The following is a 7027-nucleotide window of genomic DNA, read 5'->3' on the forward strand; positions in this document are numbered from 1 at the left end:
TGAACCACCTAAGGAGTTTTGGGGTTTAATTAAACTTTGGTTTTTATTCTTCCTAGAAAAAGCTTGGCAAGAGTTCGCCATTTTGATGAATTATTACTAAATTAAAATTTCCTTTTCCACTACAGGTTTTTTTAAACTTGCTAATAAGCTTTACTGAGGATTCTGCTTGACCATTTGAACTATGCTCCACTGGTGAAAAGAAATGCGTTATTTAATAATATAAATACGATGATGAATAATCTGCAATTTCTAACGAAAAATTATCTACTATCGCGAACTAGGTAAAACTATCAATTTAATAAAGGGTAAATTTCCTTTATGAACGAACGATAACAAATAGCGGGTGAATTACGATAGTTTTGAAGCAAGCATTTTTGCCTAGAAGAGATATCACTTTCAGGGGATGATTTATTGGGGTTTAACTGCACCTGTATTACCGAGATGAATTGAGGTGTAGCGGTCATTTATTCTTTGAGCTATTTCTTAATCTAATATTTGAATGTCACTTAATTAATTTATATTATCATATAATGTATGTATATATTATATACAGGGGGTCCTATTTATATTGTGACAGTCGATTATTGTGGAAACTGGCGGGGATATCACAAAATCTTCTTTATATGGAGAGGCCCATTTAATGATGCTATGCACAGATTTACATAACTGTCCGTTAAGGGCGAAGTGAATACTTTTGGTTGAATATTCTTTTCCACATCGGAGAATAATAAACTTTCGGTTTTTCCCCACACATACCATTTTTTTGAACACACTCTTCCAAGCATCATTTTTGGTTTGAGCTAGGACGCTACTCTGTAAATAATTTGGCACATTTTTTATATTAGCAGGAATTGTATTATCAATTATTAATACATAACGTATTTGAACCGTAATTCCTATACCGACAAGTATTCCCGTATGTCGAAAAACTCATTTAATCAGATCATGCAGATTTTTCACCGGATTAAACTTGATGCGATGTAGAATTTAGAACTGCTGCCAAACCAATTTAGGGATCATTTTCGTTATTCCGTCGGCAATGTACCGTTAAATTCGTGTACTTAAAGCTTTTTCTACGTTCCACAATTTACCCAACGCGCGAGGTGTGCTTGTTGGCAAATTTACAAGGAAATAGTAATGATTATGAGCTATACCTTTTAAATGGGGTGGCTATAAATTAACAACGCAATACATATTGCCACGTCGATATTCACATTCGGCAAACCTGATTGCAATTGACTTCAATTTTGCATACGAATCGTTGCTAATTTGTTTAGGTTTAGTGGGGGGTGTGCCATAAAAGCCCGCAATGCAATGAAAGGGATGAGATTCAATTTTGCCGAAAATAACTGTAAAGGTGAAATCGTTACCAATATTTCACTTTCAAATTACACAGTACGTTTTCAAAAAGTCCAAGCTTAATTAAATGATACAGAAGTTATTGGGTTCTCGCTCCCAAAAGTTCCTCTTTAAGATTATCTCAGCACCAGAACATATATATTATATAAGCATGCAAACGAAGGGGCTGGGTTAAGTTATCACGCTTAAATCCGCACCCCAATTTGTTACATCGCCAAAATATTGTGCTCATTAATTTGTGCGCCATTCCCCAAATTTTGTGCGCTTCTCGTTTTCGAGAAAATCAAAATGTTCCGTTAGATGTCCAATGCCTTAGAATTTTATAATCTCTCCTCGTACAATTCGGGCATCCGCGATAAAAATTAAAATCCCAATATTCACTTGGAATTAGCTTAAAAAATATATACACGCTCTTCAACCATCGCGAAACTAGCACTCTCGTTTTCTAGTTGTCTCCAGTATTTAAGGAAACAGCACTGTCACCATGGAATAAACTCTTTTAGAATTTTCAAATAAATTATCAGTCACGATGGAGCGCGTCAAACGTCCCCACTGATCCAACATGAAATGCGCACCTGCGTCTTCTTATCAGCATCAGAACACGTGCGTTAATTAGATTTCGCCTAAATAATAAAACTTCTTATCGCAAAAGACCAGATGTAACCTTTTATGAGGTACGCAAACAAGATATGTCTTTGTTAAAGCCAATTGAATAATTTCTTTACAAAAGAGATGAAATTGAAATGAAAACTACGCAATTACACGCAATTTCAAACAACTGAAATACAAGTTCAAAAGAATCGAACCAACTTTGTGCTTATTTCGTAAATAATCCCCTAGATTTACTAGATAAATGGAAATTTTCTCATATACAGGATGTCACGTCGTTCTTTTTGGTGTGTAGACCGAAATAACGTCTACATGACCAACAATATATCGTACTAATTATAACTTACCGATCATTGCAGAAAAATGCGGAGATTATGCTTACCATTGCGTTTATCTGAAAGAAAACATAGGGTTAGCCATTTTTCAAGTAGTTTTATTTGATGTAGGTACCATACGGCGTTGATTGACTGATTGAGCTATACATTTACCCAGATGCGCTTTATATCTTAATGTGTCATTGCGCTAAGGTTCACTTGTACTAAAGTAATTTGAATTAAACCTTAAACGGTCTGAATGCAACCTTCAATTGCGAAGCAGGGTGGTTGAGCGACGTTTTAATCGGTAACTTGAAATGCTCTTCTAAACCACCAAGAAGAAGCAGAGAGAAACTTTTATTTCACCTGGATGTCCCATCACAAGATCACCTTGATCAGCAATCTTTGAACGGTGAAAAACTTTTTGAACTTTGAACGGCGACCAACATTTGCACTTTGAACGGGGAGCAAAAAAAAAAGTATATACACCCCTGGAGAGAAACGTCATTTGTACCAGTCAACCATTTCGCGCCCTTGATGTATCATGAACTGGTAATGACGACCTATGTACGTAAGTAAAAACGATACATTTGATTTAAACAGTAGAGACCATAAAAATAAACTATAGTGAATAATATCATCATCTCCTTCCTTCCTTCCTTCGTAGTCGTACTATCCTAAAGGTGTGCATGGATATTCACATAAGTAGTATCCTTTTCTGTCACTTAACGTTAACCACAAACTTACTTTCAGTTATGAGTCAGCCATACGATACGATTGTCTTATCACTTAAAGAAAAAGATTTTACCCATTAAACAGATTTCTGGGCCAGATTTCAACTGTCAGTGGGCTCCAAAATGGCAGACGAGTCTGCTACCCTGTAAGTAGACCCTAACCATCTTCTTTGATTTTGTGCCGTCACAAGGTCCTGGTGTGAGGATTTTCCGGTTCCACAACCTGTTTTGCAACGCTAGCTCGTAGTCTAGCCTTTCCCGGTTACGCAACTAAGGACGTAGCCTTGGAATTTCTCCATCAAAACCTGCGAAAGTTACTTGTGATGCACCCAGGGTTGACTTATCCCAACTGTGATGGAGGTTCGCAGTTGGAGCACCGTGAAGAGTTCGATGAGGTGGTGCCGGTGGTCTTCGTGCGAGTTGGATTGGACCCAAATTTCGTCGACGAAATTCGTCCTTTTGAGGAGATGATTCATCGTCCGCTGGAGTGTTTGAACAGCGTTACGAAGTCCCATGGACATAAAAATAAATTCGTACAATCGAAAGGGAGTAACCGGGAAATCATGACGTCACAAAGTCCAAGATGGCGTATAGTCTCTGGTTTCTACTAGTATACGAATGCGTAAGTGTAAATAAGGAAGGTGGAAATAACACTATAAAATGTGTTCCAATAGAAAATGCTATTTGTTGAAGTTCAGTATATCTCGATAACCCGATGGTCAAATGCTTTAGTTGGAATACGAACTATAATGCAAAGGGTGCAATAATTATATATAATATATTACATAATTTCCTTATCGTAGGTTACCTATGTCATATGCAAGCTTGTCACCTACAGCCGTTTTGTATTCTGCACAGGTAATGTCATAGCCAGACCATATTGTATAGTTTATGGTAGACCATAATAAAGTACATTGTTCGGATGAATAAGATTGTCGGCCTATTGAGTGTGATGTATTACGTTTTTGGTTAAACGCTTTAATTAATTAAAAATAATGGGAAGCGAAACAATAAATCCGAAATAGCGTTTTTACCAATAACTTGTAATAATCGCGCGTTACATTTCCCCAGAGATATTTTACGGGCACGTTTATGATTTCGATTCATGCTTTCTGGAAAGTAATTTGCACTAAAGTTGCAATATTTCAAAGTACTTTTTAATAACGTACGCTCTGCTAAATTTTATGTGACATTAAAGCACTCGAGAATCTCGAATGACACTCGATATAAAAGAACCGACTTGGAGAACTGCACATTTCACTGTATCGTGGAATGAAGTAGTGGAAGAAAGAAGGATGGAACGGGACCATTAAAGGATTCGTAGTCCGTATATGGCCTGCTACAAATGAACCACAATTTTCGCTCGATATATTTTCATAACAGTTTCAGTAAGTGTAGCGTTTTAATTTGTGTGTCCCTGACAGGAAGTGGTAGCACGTATCCTGGACGCTACCGGCAGATTGGGGACACATACACCCAACTAATTCTGGTAGTGGACGCGTGAAATATACATGTCGCGTTATTCTAAAATAAAATTTATCTTTTCAGGAAGAACTCGCGGTTTTATATTTCGAGCAAACAAATTCAATCCGAAGGAAGGTTTCGATTTCTTGAATGAAATCAATTAAAATTTCGGTTTAATTATTTAATCCTTCCATAGACAGCTAGTGCTTGTGAGCTTAAAGAGAAATAACGAGAAAATTCCATTCGCTTCTCGTTTTGGGTTAAAGCGCGTTAAATGAACGAGAATTTCCATTTTTTTTTAATTATCGAATTTACATAAACGGAAAAAGTTTCATTTAGTTATTTGTACATATAATTTTTTATTTTCATTTTTTTTATTAACATATAGGAAGGTATTCTGTTGAGTTATACAAGTGTTTGTGTGAATTGCCTATTTGTTTTAGGGTGTAAAGATGATCTTGTTAACGTTTAGATATAAGATTTGACTGATTTATATTCTCAGATTTAAGATTCGCCACACTTCACTTCAGTAATTTACGATGTCCTTAAATTTAGCGGCACTTCAGTAATGTTATTACTTATGATTTCCTCAGATTTAAGGTTTTCAAGTAAAGCGGTACTAAAATAATGTTATTAGTCACGATATCCGTATCCGTCTTAGTTAACATTTAATATTGGGTGTTAAAGGAAAACAGCTCAACCTGGGAAACTAAGTTGTGTCACACGTGTAAGAAGCCGGGGCATTTCGCAATAAACTGTACTGTTTCCTTAGTGTCGTGCATAAGTGTAACGAACAACCAGATCTCTTTCAAGAAAGGCATTGCGTATGCCTGAGCCACCCTGGCTGTCTCAGAGGAAGACAGACGACCGAACAAATATACAAAAACTCCCAAATTGGGACAAAACCTCATTCTGAAAGTGACGTCACCGTTGACATCCTATATCAATTTCGCGACTGCTTCGCCAATCGAAATCTACATTCACTAACAGTAAAGGATAGGCATCCGTGGCATGATCAGATAGACGAGCTTTATTATTATTTTTATTATTGTCGGTGTTTCTTGTGAGAACTCAGGTCTAGCCTGGTTAACTAATCGCACGGATTAATATCAAGTAACGATTAGTGTCTGTGTCTGTGTCTAGTGAAGTTATGTAGGGTTCTAAAGAAAAATAAAAAATAAAATAAATATTCACACACTCACATTGGAAATCTAGGGATAGTATGTAATTCATACTTACCAACATAGCTATTAATGGCCACAATAGTCAACGCTATCAGGAAAGAAGAAATTATTATTATTATTATTGTCGGTGTTTCTTGTGAGAACTCAGGTCTAGCCTGGTTAACTAATCGCACGGATTAAAATCAAGTAACGATTAGTGTCTGTGTCTGTGTCTGGTGAAGTTATGTAGGGTTCTAAAGAAAAAAAAAATAAAATTCACACACTCACATTGGAAATCTAGGATAGTATGTAATTCATACTTACCAACATAGCTATTAATGGCCACAATAGTCAACGCTATCAGGAAAGAAGAAAACAAAACAAAAATATCATTATAATAATTCCTGTAATTTTATTAAATAGAGTTTATTGTGTAAGTGTTTCTTTGGCTTTGCGTTTGGGTTGAATACGAGTGGGTTGTGATAACGTGGTGTGTTTATGTGAAGAAGGAGATTTGTGTTTTTTAACTGTGCTAGGACGTGTAACTTTATTCGGTGGACCTGTCTTTGTGGTACATGTTGCCTTACTTGTATTTATGGTGTTTCTTTGCTCTTGAGGTTGTATTTGTGTGGTTGCTTGGGTTTTTGGTGGAGATATTACAGTATGTTGTGAGCATGTAGTTCTGTTAAGGTTTTCGCGTTTCGGTTGAATCCGAGTTGGTTGTGATAATGTGGTGTGTTTCTGTGAAGAAGGAGTTTTATTTTTTAACTGTGCTAGGACGTGTAACTTTATTGGGTGGACCTGTCTTTGTAGTGCAAGTTGCGTTACTTGTATTTATGGTGTTTCTTTGTTCTTGAGGTTGTATTTGTGTGGTTGCTTGGGTTTTTGGTGGAGGTATTACAGTATGTTGTGAGCATGTAGTTCTGTTAAGGTTTTCGCGTTTTGGTTGAATACGAGTGGGTTGTGATAATGTGGTGTGTTTCTGTGAAGAAGGAGTTTTGTGTTTTTTAACTGTTCTAGGACGTGTAACTTTATTGGGTGGACCTGTCTTTGTAGTGCAAGTTGCGTTACTTGTATTTATGGTGTTTCTTTGTTCTAGAGGTTGTATTTGTGTTGTTGCTTGGATTATTGGTGGAGACATTACGGTATTTTGTGAGCCTCAAGTGCTGTTAAGGTTGCTGCGTTCGGGTTGTGATAACGTGGTGTGTTTCTGAGAAGAAAGAGTATTGTGTTTTTTAGCTGTGCTAGGCCGTGTAACTTTATTGGGTGAGGGCGTCTTTGTAGTGCATGTTGCGTTACTTGTATTTATTGCGTTTGTTTGTTCAGGAAGTTGTGTTTGTGTGGTTGGTTGAGTTAAGGGTGGAGATATTACAGTATGTTGTGT

This window comes from Photinus pyralis, unplaced genomic scaffold, assembly GCF_008802855.1.
Source record: "Photinus pyralis isolate 1611_PpyrPB1 unplaced genomic scaffold, Ppyr1.3 Ppyr1.4_LG6, whole genome shotgun sequence".
Classification (NCBI taxonomy): Eukaryota; Metazoa; Arthropoda; class Insecta; order Coleoptera; family Lampyridae; genus Photinus; species Photinus pyralis.